General features: G+C 41.2%; 1 protein-coding gene and 1 pseudogene across 6 annotated transcripts in view; both read left to right on the top strand.

Annotated features, from left to right (window-relative positions):
* Window positions 1–15,388, top strand: part of RAD52 (RAD52 homolog, DNA repair protein) — an 87,327-nt gene that overhangs the window by 44,207 nt on the left and 27,732 nt on the right. Inside the window, exons 1-2 of one of the 6 annotated variants that reach the window (XM_072766319.1) lie at window positions 6,287–6,340; window positions 13,778–13,940. The exons of 2 other annotated variants lie outside the window; for them this stretch is intronic. The gene's annotated coding sequence lies outside the window, so the exon portion shown is untranslated. Of the gene's footprint in view, window positions 1–6,144; window positions 6,341–6,378; window positions 6,581–13,777; window positions 13,941–15,388 lie in introns of those variants that run through there. 3 more of the 6 variants (XM_025995458.2, XM_072766320.1, XM_025995459.2) reach the window with 3 other exon arrangements.
* On the top strand, window positions 8,936–9,285 carry LOC112917415 (ATP synthase subunit ATP5MJ, mitochondrial pseudogene; annotated as a pseudogene).

Here is a 15,388-nt window from a genome sequence, read left to right as displayed (position 1 = left end):
TTACAGTATTTTATTTATTCGGAAATAGTTGCAAACTCAAAAAAGTTACAAAAATAAAAATAGCATACAAAAATACCTGTCTACCCTTCACCCAGATACAGTTTCTAGTTAACATTTTACTCCATCTGCTTTGTCATTTCTTTGTCATCTGTCCGTATCTATATATGTAGAATGTAAGGATGAGTTACATACATCATCGCTCTCACACCCCTGAATGCTTCAGTGTGTATTCCCCAAGTCTAAGGATTTTTCTCCTACATAACCACAATTGTCAGCAATATAAACTTATAAATTTACATTAGTTTAAGAATTTTATCCTATCGGGATGCCTTAGCTCAGTTGGTTAAGCATTTGCCTTCAGCTCTGGTCATGATCCCAGGATCCTGGGATCTAGCCCCACATTGGGCTCCCTGCTTGGTGGCGAGCCTGGCGTCGCTTCTCCCTCTCCCACTTCCCCGCTTGTGCTTGCTCTCTCTCTTTCTTTGATAAATAAAATCTTTTAAAAAAGGAATTTTATTTTATCTACCATCCATATTCCGATGTTATCAAATGAGCCAAAAATGCCCTTTATAGCATTTCCCCTGTCCAGCACAGGATCCAGTATAGGGTCAGGTATTACACTTGGTTGTCAAATCTCCTTAGCCTCCTTTATTCTGGCACCTTGTCATAGCCTTTATCTTTTCTGACATTGACGTTTTGAAGAATGTGGTGCCTCATGCCCCTGCCCCTAACACATACCCTTTTCCTTGTAATTGAACGCTCATTTTATTTGTCTGATGTTGCTTTGCAATTAGATCTAGGTTATGCATTCTTTACAGAACACTTGCACAGGTGATGGTGTGTCTTTCTCAGGGTATCACATCTGGAGACAATGTCCTGCTACTCTTCATTGGTAATGTTAATTTGATCACCTGGTCAAATTTTGCCCAGTTGCTCCACTATACCCTTACTGTTTTTCCCCTCCTTTGCAACTTATAAGTTTATGGGGAGATCATTTAGGGTCATGCAAATATTCCACTCATCAAAATTTCCCCTTAGATTTAGCATCCATTGATGATGCTTGCCTGCTTCCATCTTTACTGATGGATGCCAAATGACAATTTTCCAACTCTGGCATTTGACTTTTGCCAGTTAGCCTTTGTCTTTCTGCTATAACAAGAGACCCCTCTTTTATTATTATGTTTTAACTGGGAAGGACTCATTAATTATTCTCACTTTTTCCACATGTCAAAAAAGTCAGGTTGTCTATTGTCACTATCCCCCCACCCCATCCTGTAGACATTCCATCTGCATTGATGGGCCTCTAATCTGCTGTACAGCTAGCCTTCCTGAGATTTTTACTTCTTACCATCTCAGAAATTTCACAGCCTTTCTTCTGTGTTGGATCCTGTTTCCCTGGTTCCTAAATCCTGTGACTTCCTTTTACTTAGGTTCTGTTTTGTTTTTGATTTTAGTAGGTTCCACACACAGCATGGAGACCAATGCAGGGCTTGAACTCATGTCCCAGAGATCAAGACCTGACCTGAGACCAAGAGTTGGAACCTCAACTGCCTGAGCCACCCAGGCATCCCCTTCTTCCTTAGTTTTGTTTTACATTTTGATACATTTCTCTCACCTTCTGAGAAAATGTGGGCGATATAATTTTTTTTTTCTGAGGACATATTTGTCCACCCACTTTCACTCTCACTTTATTGATAGTTTAGGTATTGAATTCTAGGTTGGAAATTGTTTTCCCTCAGAGTTTTGAAGGCATTGCTTTGGTGTCTTTTAGCTTCTATTGCTTTGCTGGGGAAGCCCAAGGCCATCCTGATTCCTGATACCTTTGATGTAACTGGATACTCTGTATGTAATGATACTTTTTAGGTATTCATTTTGGACGTTTTCATTTAAGATATTTCCACCACCTCTTATGATCTAAAATTTCTCAGCATAGCTTCTTTTAAATTAATCATACCAAGCTGTAGTATGAGTCCCTTCAATATGAAGATTTTTATCTTTCAGTTCTTAAAAGTTCTTTGTGTGTTTTTTCTTTGTTAATTTCTTCCTAGTGTTTTGCTATTCTCTTTTTCCAGAATAGTTATTTGTCAGATATTGGACTTCCTTGACTGATATATTAATTTTCTTATTATTTCTCTTTTGTTATCCATCATTTTGATCAACTCTCTGGGAGAGTTTCTTGGCTTTATCTTCCAAACCTATTACTGAGATGTTTATGTTAGATATGTTAGATATCATATTTTTAATTTCTAAGAGCTTTTTAAAAATGTATTTTTCTTTTTATTAGAACATATTACTCAATTCATGAATAGAATACAATATCTTGTTGCCTGAGAATATTATTTATGTTTTCTTTGAAAAAAATGTTTTCCTGTCTGCCTTGTCTCCTGGGTTACTTTTTTATTTGTTTTCATAGCTTTGATGTCAAAGATATGCCTTGGATCCTTTACTGCCCTTACATTTAAGAATGAACTATTAAGGGCAGCCCCGTGACGCAGCGGTTTAGCGCCGCCTGCCGCCTGGAGTGTGATCCTGGGGACCCGGGATGGAGTCCCACGTCGGGCTCCCTGCATGGAGCCTGCTTCTCCCTCCGCATGTGTCTCTGCCTCTCTCTTCGCTCTCTCTGAATGAATGAGTGAATAAATAAAATCCTTAAAAAAAAAAAAAAGAAAAGAATGAACTATTAATTAGTTATTGGAGACTTAAGAAAAGATTTTATTTATTTATTTGAGAGAGAGAGTGTATGGGCATGAGCAGGGGGTAGGAATAGAGGGAGAGGGAGAGACAGACTCCTGGCTGAGCAGGGAGCCCAACACAGGGCTGTATCCCAGGACCCTGAGATCATGATCTGAGCCAAAGGCAGATACTTAACTGACTCAGTCACCCACGTGCCCCTCATTGGAGACTTTTGAGGGTATGGAAGCTCTTGATTTACTTCATTGTAGGCAAGCTTTTAAAACTTACTCTAAAAAAACAAAACAAAAACCAAAAACCAAAAAAACTTACTCTAATTTAAAAATGTTTGTCTTAAAATACATATAATATAAAATTTGCCAGCTTAACCATTTTTAAGTGTACAGCTCAGTAGTATTAAGTACATTGACATTGGCTGTTGTGCAATCTCCAGAACTCTTTTCCTCTTGCACAACTGAAATTCGAGGTGCAGTAAATAACAACTCTCTATTTCCCCCTTCCTTTAGCCCCTGGTAACACTCTTCTACTCTTGGTCTTTATGAATTTGACTACTTTAAGTATCTCCTATAAGCAGAATTGTACAGTATTTGTCTTTTTGTGATGGCCTTACTTCACTTGACCTAATGTTCTTAAATTTTATCCACATTGTACCAGGTGTCAGAATTTACTTCCTTCTTCCTTTTTTTTTTTTTTTTTTAAAGATTTTATTTAATTATTTATGAGAGACTCAGAGCAAGAGGTAGAGATATAGGGAGAGGGAGAAGCAGGCTCCTTGTGGGAAGCCTGATAAGGAACTCCCCCAGGACCCTGGGATCATGCCCTAAGCCAAAGGCAGATGCTCAACCACTGAGCCACCTAGGCCTCTCTACTATTAGCCATCCTAATAGATGTAGGCAAGCTGTTTTATGTAGATAGTTTTGGACTCTGCTTCTTCCACAGAAAATTATCTTAAACATTTTTGCATGTCAGTGGACATTTCTCTAAACATGATTTTTTAATGGTGGTATTATTGAACAGATCCCATAATGTGGTATTTTATTTTGTTTCCAGTAATTTTTAGGGTAGAAATCTTTGTATACATCCCTGATATTTTCTTTAGTTGATAAGGTCCTGGAGGTTGAATTCCTGGGTCAGAGTGTATATATATATGTATATATATATATATTAAGATTTTTATTTTATTTATTCATGAGATACACAGAGAGAGGGAGAGAGAGAGGCAGAGACACAGGCAGAGGGAGAAGCAGGCTCCATGCAGGGAGCCAGATGTGGGACTGGATTCCACGACTCCAGGATCATGCCTTGGGCAGAAGGCAGGTGCTAAACCCCTGACCCACCCAGGGATCCCTATATACTTATTTTAATATTCATGATTTCTAAATTTTTACTAAAGTTAAACTTTTGTCATATTTATTGTATTCACCCTTTTGTGAAATATCTACTCATTTCATTTGCCTGTTATTCTTGAGTTGTTAGAACTTTTTACATGTGAGTTCTTTTAAAAATATTTTATTTATTTATTTGAGAGAGAGAGAGAGAGAGAAAGTGTGAACACAAGGAGGGGGAGCAGCAGAGGGAGAGGGAAAAACAGCACCCCAACCCAGCAGGGAGCCAAAAGCAGGGCTTGATATCAGGACCCTGGGATCATGATCTGACCAGAAGGCAGACGCTTAACCAATCGAGCTACCCCTATATAAGGTTTTTTACCATTCATGATATTCCCCTTTTTTCTTGTTTACTTCTTTTTTTTTTAAATATATTTTTTTAACATTTTTTTAAATCTTTACTTATTTATGATAGTCACAGAGAGAGAGAGAGAGGCAGAGACACAGGCAGAGGGAGAAGCAGGCTCCATGCACCGGGAGCCCGACGTGGGATTCGATTCCGGGTCTCCAGGATCGCGCCCTGGGCCAAAGGCAGGCGCCAAACCGCTGCGCCACCCAGGGATCCCTACTTCTAAAGTTTATTTTGTTTTCAGGAGGCTTGAGTGGCTCAGTGGTTGAGCCTTTCACTCAGGGTGTGAGGCTCAGGGTGTGATTCGGAGATCCTGGATGAGTCTTGCAGCTGGTTAGCAGCGGGGAGCCCACTTCTCCCTATGCCTGTGTCTCTGCCTCTAGGTCTCTCATGAATAAATGAATAAAATCTTTTTAAAAAGTTTATTTTATTTTCAACTTCCAGAAGTTTAAAAAGTTTTATGTACCTTGTTACATTTGTCCCTCTTTTACAATTTATGTCCCATTTTTATACTTAGAAAGTCCTTCTCCATTCTGAGGTTGGGTACTCATCTGTGTATTTTTTACTTTGTTTTATGTGTATCCCTGTGTTTTACATTTCACTCTTGAAGTCCATTGTAATTTTAGTATGTATTTTTTTTTTAAATTTTTTTTATTTATGATAGTCACAGAGAGAGAGAGAGGCAGAGACACAGGCAGAGGGAGAAGCAGGCTCCATGCACCAGGAGCCCGATGTGGGATTCGATCCCGGGTCTCCAGGATCGCGCCCTGGGCCAAAGGCAGGCGCCAAACCGCTGCGCCACCCAGGGATCCCTTTAGTATGTATTTTGATAGGAATCTAACTCGAATGGTTAACTAATGGTCCCAGCATCATTTAAAAAGTAAACCATTCTTTTATTGTTTGATTTGAAAAGGAGCCTTTACCAAATTGTTTATGCATAGGGTCTGATTCTCAGCTTCCCACGGGGTTCCCGGGAAGAGTGAGTAGTCATCCAGGAAATGACTTGCTCTGGAACATTACTGCTCAGATAATAAGCTGTCTGGTTAAAAGGATGTCTTGGAACAATGAATTTGAGAAAGAGAATGCTTTTGTTGAAGTTCTTAAAGCACTTAAGACAGGGTTGTGAGGACTACACATTTTAATCTTCTTTCTGATTACTAATAGGATGCTAATACTGCTAACAGGATGTGCAGTCATCTCCCAGTTGCAAGTCACCGTTCCAAGGGCCATTCTCAGGAGCTCCCTTCCTCCAGGTCGCCACACTCACTTCCCTGGGGTCCAGCTGATTGAGGAGGCCATCAGGTGATGGGTGGGTGCGGGCGGCCACGGCGGGGGCCGGAGGGGAAGAACGTCCCTCTGCCTCGGTTTGCAGTGCCTGTCTGGGGCGGGATCTATGAAGGACTCGGATGACTGTTCTCAAGAAGACTTAAATGGATGGTTTCTGGGAAGTTCCTACCCGGCGCCAACGCCGCATTCCATCTGGGGATTGGGTTTACTAGGCCTTTCAAGAATGCGCCAGGATGCCCCGCGTGAGCTCGCCCAGTCCGCCGGGGGGCAGCAGAGGCCTGAGCGGCCGCAGAACCAGAAGGAGCGCTGGGGAAGACGGGGCCCGAGAGTGACGCGGCACGACTGGCCCTGGCGGATCGAAGTTACCACCGCGCTGCCAGCTTGCTTTACGGCTTTCGGCCATTTGCTTTGCGGCGGCCCTTCTCCCTTTCCGACTTGATTTTCGGCTCCTTCTCCTGTACTTCCCGCCGGTCCCTGGCCCGCTCTGGGTTATGACCTTCTTCCCAGGGTTCTCTTCCCCTTCCTTCCCAGGCTCCCCTGCGCGGCTCTATCTAAACTCCCTTCCCCAAGTGTTTAGTGTAGACCGAGCTCCGAGCTCCCTGCGTGCACCGCGCGCTGCCCGAGGCGCGTAAGTGGGGAAGGAGGGAGGGCGGGCGGCCCAGTGGGGTGGTTCCAGGCCGGGCTGCGGAGCGCGGGCCGCGCCTTCCCAGTGGCTCGCTGGCGGCGGGAGTCGGGCTCGTCCTGTGGGCCCCCGCACAGTGACCCTGAGTCCGGGGCGTGCGCTCGCTGGCCCAGTAGCGGTTCGGGATCAGGGCCTCCCGAGGATTTGGAAGGAGGGACGGGTGCGGAGACCCGGGTCGGTGTGCAGGTGCGCGGTGCTCGAGTGGCGGTCCTGGCGCCCCGGCGTCAGGCCTCCAGGGCGCCGTCTGCGCGGGGCGGAGGGGCTCGGGTGTGTGTCTGCAGCCAGGCGGGGTCAGGCGGAAAGGCCGTGGTTGGGGAGCAGTTACCTGTTTCAAAGGAATTTGACATTCACGTGTAGCCGCATATTTAGCCTTCATAGGGGTGTTTGTTTTCAATTGAGATACAATTCACATACGATTAAATTCGTCCATTGAAAGAGTTGGGTGGTTTTCGTATATTCACAGGGTTGTGCAGCCATCGTCGTTATCGAGTCCCATAGGTTTGTATCACCCACAACTGGTTATCAGGCACTTCTCGTTTGCCCCTGTCCCCACCCCACTAATTTACTTTTTGTTTCTGAATTCACTAGTTCTAGATATTTCACATACGGGGAATCCTACAGTGTTTGTTTCTGTGTGGGGGGCTTATGTCACCGAGCATAACGTTTTCAGGGCTCCTGCACGCTGTAGCATTGTCAGTACTTCACTCCTTTTAATGGCAGAATAACAAGCCATTGTAGGGGCATTTGGGTGGTTTCTACTTGTGGCTTCGAAGAGCTTTTAAGATCTGTTCACAGAACTCACAGTCTGAGACACATTTTTTTTTAAAAAGAGATTTTAATTGTTTATTTGAGAGACAAAATGAGCAGGAGGAGGGCAGAGGGAGAGGGAGAAGCAGCAGCAGACTTCCCCAGGTGGAGCAGGCAGCCTGACTCCTGCTCGGATCATGACTTGAGCCCTGGCAGATGCCCCCCCCTTCCCCCAGGCACATTTTTAAAGGAAATTCTTATAAGCCAGCATTTAACTCTGAGGCTGGCTTAGATATTTGTGTCCTCAGGTCTGGTATCTTTTGGGGAAGTTTGTCTTTTTAAAGTCCTCTCCTGGATCATTAATTGTAGTGATAACTGGCAGAGAAATAGTTGTACTGCTGCGTTATGTGTGCCATGACCTGTTTCTCTTGTGATAAGAACTGGGTGTAGCTGGAGATGAGTGTATGAAAATGTGGCTGAGGGGATCCCTGGGTGGCTCAGCGGTTTGGCGCCTGCCTTTGGCCCGGGGCGTGATCCTGGAGTCCCGGGATCAAGTCCCATGTCCGGCTCCTGACATGGAGCCTGCTTCTCCCTCCTCCTGTGTCTCTGCCTCTCTCTCTCTCTCTCTCTCTCTCTCTCTCTCTCTCTGTCTATCATAAGTAAATAAATCTTTAGGAAAAAAAAAAAAAGAAAGAAAATGTGGCTGAGAGAGCTGTGGGAGAGGTTTTATTGAAAACAAAACAAAACAAAAACCTGTAGTGTATTGTCATTATTCATGGAATCTGCTTTGAGAATGTACCTATTCACAGATTTCTTTGTAACCCCTAAATCAACACTCACGGTGCTTTTAGGTATATTTAGTGTCATATTTTTCTCATTTTTTGTACTTTTTGTTAGTGATCTTGCAGTTTGGAACAGCCTTTCTCTTCTTGAATGGCTGGGTGTGGATTATGGTGTAATAATGTGCTTTGATGTGTGTCTAAAATGCTAGGGAAACATAGGATTAATTCTATTTAGAGTGTAAGCTCCATAGCACTTCAAAGAGGACATGACATCTGAAGTTTCACAAATGTTACAGCAGCATGTACTTGAAAAGAAAGGAACTCAGTCTGCTGTCCTGCTGTTTTTGATCCTTGCAATCAGATCCATGCCCGTACTGACGTCTCTCAGTTCTGCCCTGTAATATATCCAGAGTCCATTCTTCCTCCACGTGGCCATGGTATTTCTTTATCATTTTCTCTCTGGACTGTTGTAACAGACTTCTAACTGATCCCTCCGTCAATTATTCTCTGTTGACAAAGAGCCTTTTGAGACAGTATAATCTCATCATTCTCAGCTTAAAATTTCCATTGGACTCATACTAAAGTTTCATATTTTTTAAGGTGGACAATATTATTCTTCATAATCATGCCCTGCCTGTGCTTTTTTTTTCCTTTCAGTTTTTTAAAAAAAGATTTATTTATGATAGACACAGAGATTGAGAGAGAGGCAGAGACACAGGAGGAGGGAGAAGCAGGCTCCATGCGGGGAGCCCGATGTGGGACTCAGATCCCGGGACTCCAGGATGGGGACTCCAGGATTGTGCCCTGGGCCAAAGGCAGGCGCCAAACCGTTGAGCCACCCAGGGATCCTCTCCTGTGCTGTCTTTAACAAAGATAAAAGAAAGGTCAGATGAAAGAGGAAAGTTGCCATATGCAACATGCCTCATTCCCTCTTCTTCCTCCTCCCTTCTTCCACATATAATTAGAAATGCTTTATGTGAAAAGGAAGTGGATACCTTTCTGAGTCGGTGGCGGTGGTGTCGGTGGTGTCGCGGCGGCCTGAGGGGGGGGGGGGTCGCGCCGAGATGCTTCAAAACCTTGTTAAAAATGTTTGGGTCCCCATGAAGCCCTACTATACCCAAGCTTACCAGGAGATTTGGTTAGGAATGGGGTTGATGAGTCTCATCATTTATAAAATCAGGAGTGCTGATAAAAGAAGTAAAGCTTTGAAAGCCTCGAGTCCTGCCCCTGCTCATGGCCATCATTAACCAGCTCGGGGAACACATGAGATGGAACGTCAGTCTGGCTGTAAATCTCTGCTCGCTCGGTTAGCCAGGAACGTGGAGCCCCGATATACACGTGTACATGTGTCGTGTCCGCTGCGACGTGAATAAGCTTATGTAACTCTGAGGTGAAAAAAAAAAAAAAGGAAGTGGATAAAAATAAAAACAATTTTGTCAATCTTGTTTATCTTAATGTCTCTCAAATTCATCCATTTGCTCACAGCCCTGCTCTGGTTCAGGCTCTTACCCTTTCTATCCCACTTTTTTTTTTTTTTTTTTTTGGTAAGAGAGGGTGGTGGAAAGGGAGAGGGAGAGAGAGAATCTTAAACAGGCTCCATGCCCAGCGCAGAGCCCAATGGGGGGCTTGATCGATCACAATCCTGAGATCATGGCCTGAGCCAAAATCAAGAGTCGATGCTTAACCAACTGAACCAGGTTGGTGCCACCTGTTCTACAAATCTTTTCTTGGTCATATGTTTTTATTTCTCTGAGAAAATACTTAGAAGAATTCTTGGGTCATATGGCAGTTGCATGTTTAATTTCTAAGGAAATTATCAGTTTTATTTACAAATTAAAAAACATAAGGCTTCTAGAAGAAAATATAAAAATATGTTCATGACCGGGGGTGTGCAGAGATTTCTTTCTTTCTTTTTTTTTTTTTTTTTTTGTGCAGAGATTTCTTTCTTTTTTTGTGTGTGTGTGCAGAGATTTCTTAGACAAGATTTAGAAAGCAATACCCACTTAAAATGAGATTACATCAAATTTAAAACTCATCAAAGACAGCTCTAAGAAAACAAATAGGCAAGCACCAACACCTACCTCACAAAGGACTGATCTCCAGGGTGTAAAAAGTGCCATTAGGGTTCAAGGCCTGGGGATAATCCTCTGTGGCCTGCTGTTCTATCCTCTGAACCTATGCTATGGTTCTATGCTGTGCTATCTTCTAGTCATTATTATTTTTTCATGGAGGATAGCGTGTGCTTACAACTGAATAGTTTTATCAGTTTGTTTCCAGCCAATGGTGTATGAGAATTCTAGTTGCTTCACATCCTTGCCAAATTTTGGTGCTGTAGTCGTTATTTTTAGCCATTCTGGAGGGTTTAGAAGGGTATGTCATTACGGTTTTAAGTTCTTGATTACTAATGAAGTTGAACTTTCCTGTGCTTTTTGACATTTGTGTATCTTCCTTTAAGTGCCTCTTCAGATGTTTGACTACTTAAAATTAGATTGTCTTCATTGAGTTGTAGGAGTTAAGTCTTTTTTATATCCTGGGTATCACCTTTGGTGTTGCATATTCATTTTCATAGAGTGCTCTTTAATAAGCAAAGTATTACATATTGATGTAGTCATATTTATCATTTTTTTCTTTTATTACTGCTTTCTGAGTCCTAAGAAATCTTGACCACCTCTAGGATATGAAGATATAATTCTATATTTTCTTCTAGAAAATTTGTAATTGTAGCTTTTATATTAGGCCTAATATCCATCTCTAGTTTTTGTGGATTGTGTAAAAAATATTTTGTGGAAAATTTTAAAATTTTTTCTTCATATAGATATCCTGTTATCCCAGAATCATCTGTTGAGAATGCCATTGCATTATATTTGTACCTTTGCAATTCACATTGCCATTCAGATGACTGTATAAATGGTGGTTGGTTTCTAGGCTTTTTTTCCTGTTCCACTGATCAATTCTTTTTAATTAAAGATTTATTTATTTGAGAGAGAAAGAGAGCAAGAGTAGAGGGAGGGGCAGAAGGAGATAGAGAGGATCTCCAGCAGACTCCTTTGGTGAGCACAGAGCCTGATGTTGATACCTCATCCCCAAGACCATGACCCAGAGACCACGACCTGAGCTGAAACTTAGAGTCGGTCACCTAACTGATTCAGCCACCCAGGCACCCCACCAATAATAAATTCTTATGTCAGTTTTAGTTACTTCTATTTTAATTATGATAGCTGTAGAGTAAGTCGGGAAGTCACATAGTGTAGGTCCTTCAACTTTGTTGTTTTTCGTGATTGATCTGGACAGTCTAGTTCCTTTGCATTTTCCATATAAATATTAGAATCATTTTATCAATTTCTTTATTTTATCAATTTCTATAAAAAGTCTGTTAGGATTATGACTGAGATGACATTTAATCTTTAGATTAATTTGGGAAAAATTAACATCGAAATAGTATTGACTTGAAATTTATGAACATGGTACATCTCCTTTTTTACTAGGTCTAATTTCTTTTTATTTATTGTGTGCTGTTTGGTTTTCAGTGGGGACGTCTTATACTATCTTTTGTTAAATTTGTTTCTAGGTATGCCTTTTTTAACTCTATTGTAAGGTGGAGTCATCATTTTTATCGTTATTTTATATATAATGGGCCATTTTTCTTTGACAGCTTCCCAGATTTTCTCTTTATTTTTGTTTTCAGCAGTTTGCCTATAGTGTGTCTGGGTGTGATTGGTTTTCTTTATATTTATCTTGCTTGAGTTTTGTTGACCTTTAATCTGTAAATTTATGCCTGTCACCCAATTTAGGAGATTTCGAGTTATTAATTTTTTTTTTCTATTTTCTTTAACTTTTTTTGTGCCTTCAGTTGTATTTGTGTTAGCTGTTTTTATATTATTCTACAGGACTCTGTGGCTTTTGCTTATTTTCAGTCTGTCTTTTTTTTCCTCTTCGGGTTATATAATTTCTTTTGAACTATCTTCAAGTTCACTGACTTTTTTATCTTCAGTTTTGCATTTTGTGAACAGGATTGATAGATAATTTATGAGTTTCCTAGATTGAGAATAGTTTCTTTTCTGTAAGTATAGTGAGTATGGTTTCTTTATTAGACGCAAAAAGCCAAAAAAGGGGAAGTGGTTCTATATCCTTTGACTTTTTTTTTTTTTGGAATATCCTTTGACTTTTAAATTTTCTCTTGTCTTATAGGATCTATACTGCCTTTTCTGTCCTTTACAGCACAGTTTCGAAGGCACCTCTTATTCCTTTTTGCCCTCTTTCCCCCAGAAACACTGACTTTTCAAGACTGCCTCCTTGAGTTGTATATATACTTTTTTTCTGGATGGCTCTGACATGCCAGAACTCTTTGTCAGTATCTTCATACTTAGTGTGGGTATGCTTTTCCTGGGAGCAATTTTAGTTCCATTTTAGGCTCTCTATCCTCCTCTGCTCTCTTTTACATATTTCTCTTCCCTTCTATGTCCCACCTTACTCTCCTTGAAGAGTTAGGATGAACATTTGAGAACTATCTCCACCAGAAGTTGATATTTGTTTTTTCTAATTCCAGGCAATTTGAAGCCTGTAGTATTTTCAGTTTTCTAGTTATATTAGTAGTTATGCGGTATTTGTGATTATATTTGTTCCTCTTTTTGATCTACGTTGGATGAATTGGGATATATAGATTTTTTTTTTAAAATTTTTATTTATTTATGATAGTCACAGAGAGAGAGAGAGAGAGGCAGAGACACAGGCAGAGGGAGAAGCAGGCTCCATGCACCGGGAGCCCGACGTGGGATTCGATCCTGGGTCTCCAGGATCGCGCCCTGGGCCAAAGGCAGGCGCCAAACTGCTGCGCCACCCAGGGTTCCCCCGGGATATATAGATTTATGTAGCTGCCATAAGTGGCTGTGGAGGAAGTCTTTCCTAACACTTTATTTTGAAACACTTGAAGCCTTCAGAAAAGTTACACAAGGGATGTCTGCATATCCTTCACCAAGATTCATAAATTTGTTACTTTGCTTTATCTTCCTCTCCTCCTCTTTGCATTTACCCACACACATATTTTGTTAGTTGAATGATTTGAGAGTAAGTTGCAGAAAACATGACTGTTCACTTCACTCCATCATGTATCTCCTAGTGACAAGATTGTTCTCTTATATAACTGTGATAGGACCTTAACAACAATGCAATACCATCGAATAATATTCAGTCCATCATTAAAATCCCCCCTTGTTCCCATACTAGCCTTTACAGCTTTTTTTTTCCTGATCTAAAACCCTCTCAAGGACCACACTGTAGTTGTAGTTGTGTGTTGTGTATCTTTAGTCCCTTGATCTAGAAGAGTTCACGAGCCTTTTTGTTTTGCTTTATTTTTTGAGACATTGATACGATTTGAGTCTAACCCTTATAGATTTCAACTTGTCTATTTCCTCTTGATTAGAGTCATAATTAAATTCGTAGAAATACTCCCTAAGTGATGTTGTGACCTTTTCAGTATATCCATCAGGAAGCTTATGATGAGAATATTATTGATGACATTATGTTTAATTACCTGATTAAGGTAGCATCTGCTAGATTTCTCCATTGCTAGGGTATTTTTTGCTCTCCCTACATTTTTCTCCAAGCATTAAGTAGCTTATCTGAGAGAAGAGCCCAGGATGTCTTGGTAGAGGTGAGGGAAGTGAGATGGGGAAGAAAAGGCAGTCAACAGAGGGTGCATAGCTAAGCCAGTTAACACTAGTGGGCAACCAAACCTAATTTCACTGGGGAACTCAAGCCAATGTAGGACTCACAGCTCAGTGTTATTTCACAAAGTAGGTAAGAAATCTGGCCACCCCTTGGTGACAAGTACAACTAACTGCTTGATCTCCTTAAGCTGTTTCTCAGGAGCATGTATGAAGTACTATATCCCAGGACAACCCACCCAAAGGAAGAAAGGAGAAGAATTTACCCTTTAAAGCTACCGTATCTCATTGGTAAAAAGTTTGCCTCATGGTGTATTAACTCCCTCAGACTTCCTGGTTGTGCATGGGCTTCAGGTGGGTCCTACAGGTTCTCATACTTCCAAGGCAAGAGGGAACCCAGGGGTGGGAGCAAGAGGCATCTAGCATGACTAGGAAGTAAGGGACCGGTGGTGGTGCCTCTGTACATTCACTCAACTCATACATATTTAGTTGACCTAATAATGGCAGCTGGGGTAGAAAAGTGGTCAAGGGCCTCAGAGACTGACGAGGCCAAGAAGATTTGAGGTGCTGCATAAGATATGCGTGATAAATTAGGATTCTACTCTTGTTTAGCAAATATGCTCATACATATATACACATAAAACATACATACATAAACTCAATCTTTTTTTAAAAAAGAGTTACCTGGGGATCCCTGGGTGGCTCAGCGGTTTAGCGCCTGCCTTCGGCCCAGGGCGTGGATCCTGGAGTCTTGGGATCGAGTCCCACGTTGGGCTCCCTGCATGGAGCCTGCTTCTCCCTCTGCTTGTGTCTCTGCCTCTCTCTGTGTCTCTCATGAATAAATAAATAAAATCTTAAAAAAAATAAAAATAAAAAAGAGTACCTGTTGCGGTTGGTGATCCAGCCAAATTTTACTTCCATATTTTTTGATAAATGTTTAAAGCTTTCTACAGTAAAGATATTTTAATTTCATAATGGGAAAATGGTCGTGGGCAGTTTTAAAAGGAAGATAGCTGTTTTTCAAAGTAGTAACTGGCAAAAAAAAAAAAAAAAAAGAATGATTCCATGTTTTACTTTTTATAGGGCAGAGATGAAGTTATCCTTTTCTGTGATGAAAGGTTGACTCTTCTAAGATACTGTTTAGAAAAGTAGAAAGTTGCTTTTTAAGTGTGAGAAATATAACTCTTGCCTTATAAAATGAGTTTTTAAGAATTAAAAAATAAACTTAGTATCCTACGTTATGTATTTCATTCATCCATCCATCCATTCATTCATTTAATCACTCACCACTTTCCTCCCTGACCCATTACTATGAGCCAGGTACCATGCTACTCACTGGGGTGCCAAGAAGAATCAAGAATCTCCTGTCTTCTAGGGGGTTTCATTGGAGTGGGGAACATGGATATAATAGAGACAGCACTCACCAAATGCTTTCTTACATTTTCTAACCTCCATTGCAATTAAGCTGGGGCCTTGTGACAAGTTCTGTCCAGTGAACTGTGACCAGAAGTGATGCATATCACTTCTGGCCTAAGGCAGCTATGAACTGGTGTGACTTTTCCAACTCTTTCTCCCCACTGTAGTGGTGACCTTGGAGGTCACATATCTTAGATGTACAGCCACAGGATGGGCAGAGCCACCAGACTGCATTAGATCTTGCATGAAAGATGTAAACCTTTATTGTATTAAGTTATTCTTCCTCCTTTTTTTTATTGTTGTAAAATATACATACTTAAATTTCAATCACTTCAACTATTTTTTTTTTAAGATTTTATTTATTTGACAGAGAGAGAGAGAACACA

The sequence above is a fragment of the Vulpes vulpes genome, chromosome 8 (assembly GCF_048418805.1).
Source record: "Vulpes vulpes isolate BD-2025 chromosome 8, VulVul3, whole genome shotgun sequence".
NCBI lineage: Eukaryota > Metazoa > Chordata > Mammalia > Carnivora > Canidae > Vulpes > Vulpes vulpes.
The sequence above is the reverse complement of the archived record's forward strand: the minus strand, read 5'-3'. Positions and strand labels throughout refer to the sequence as shown.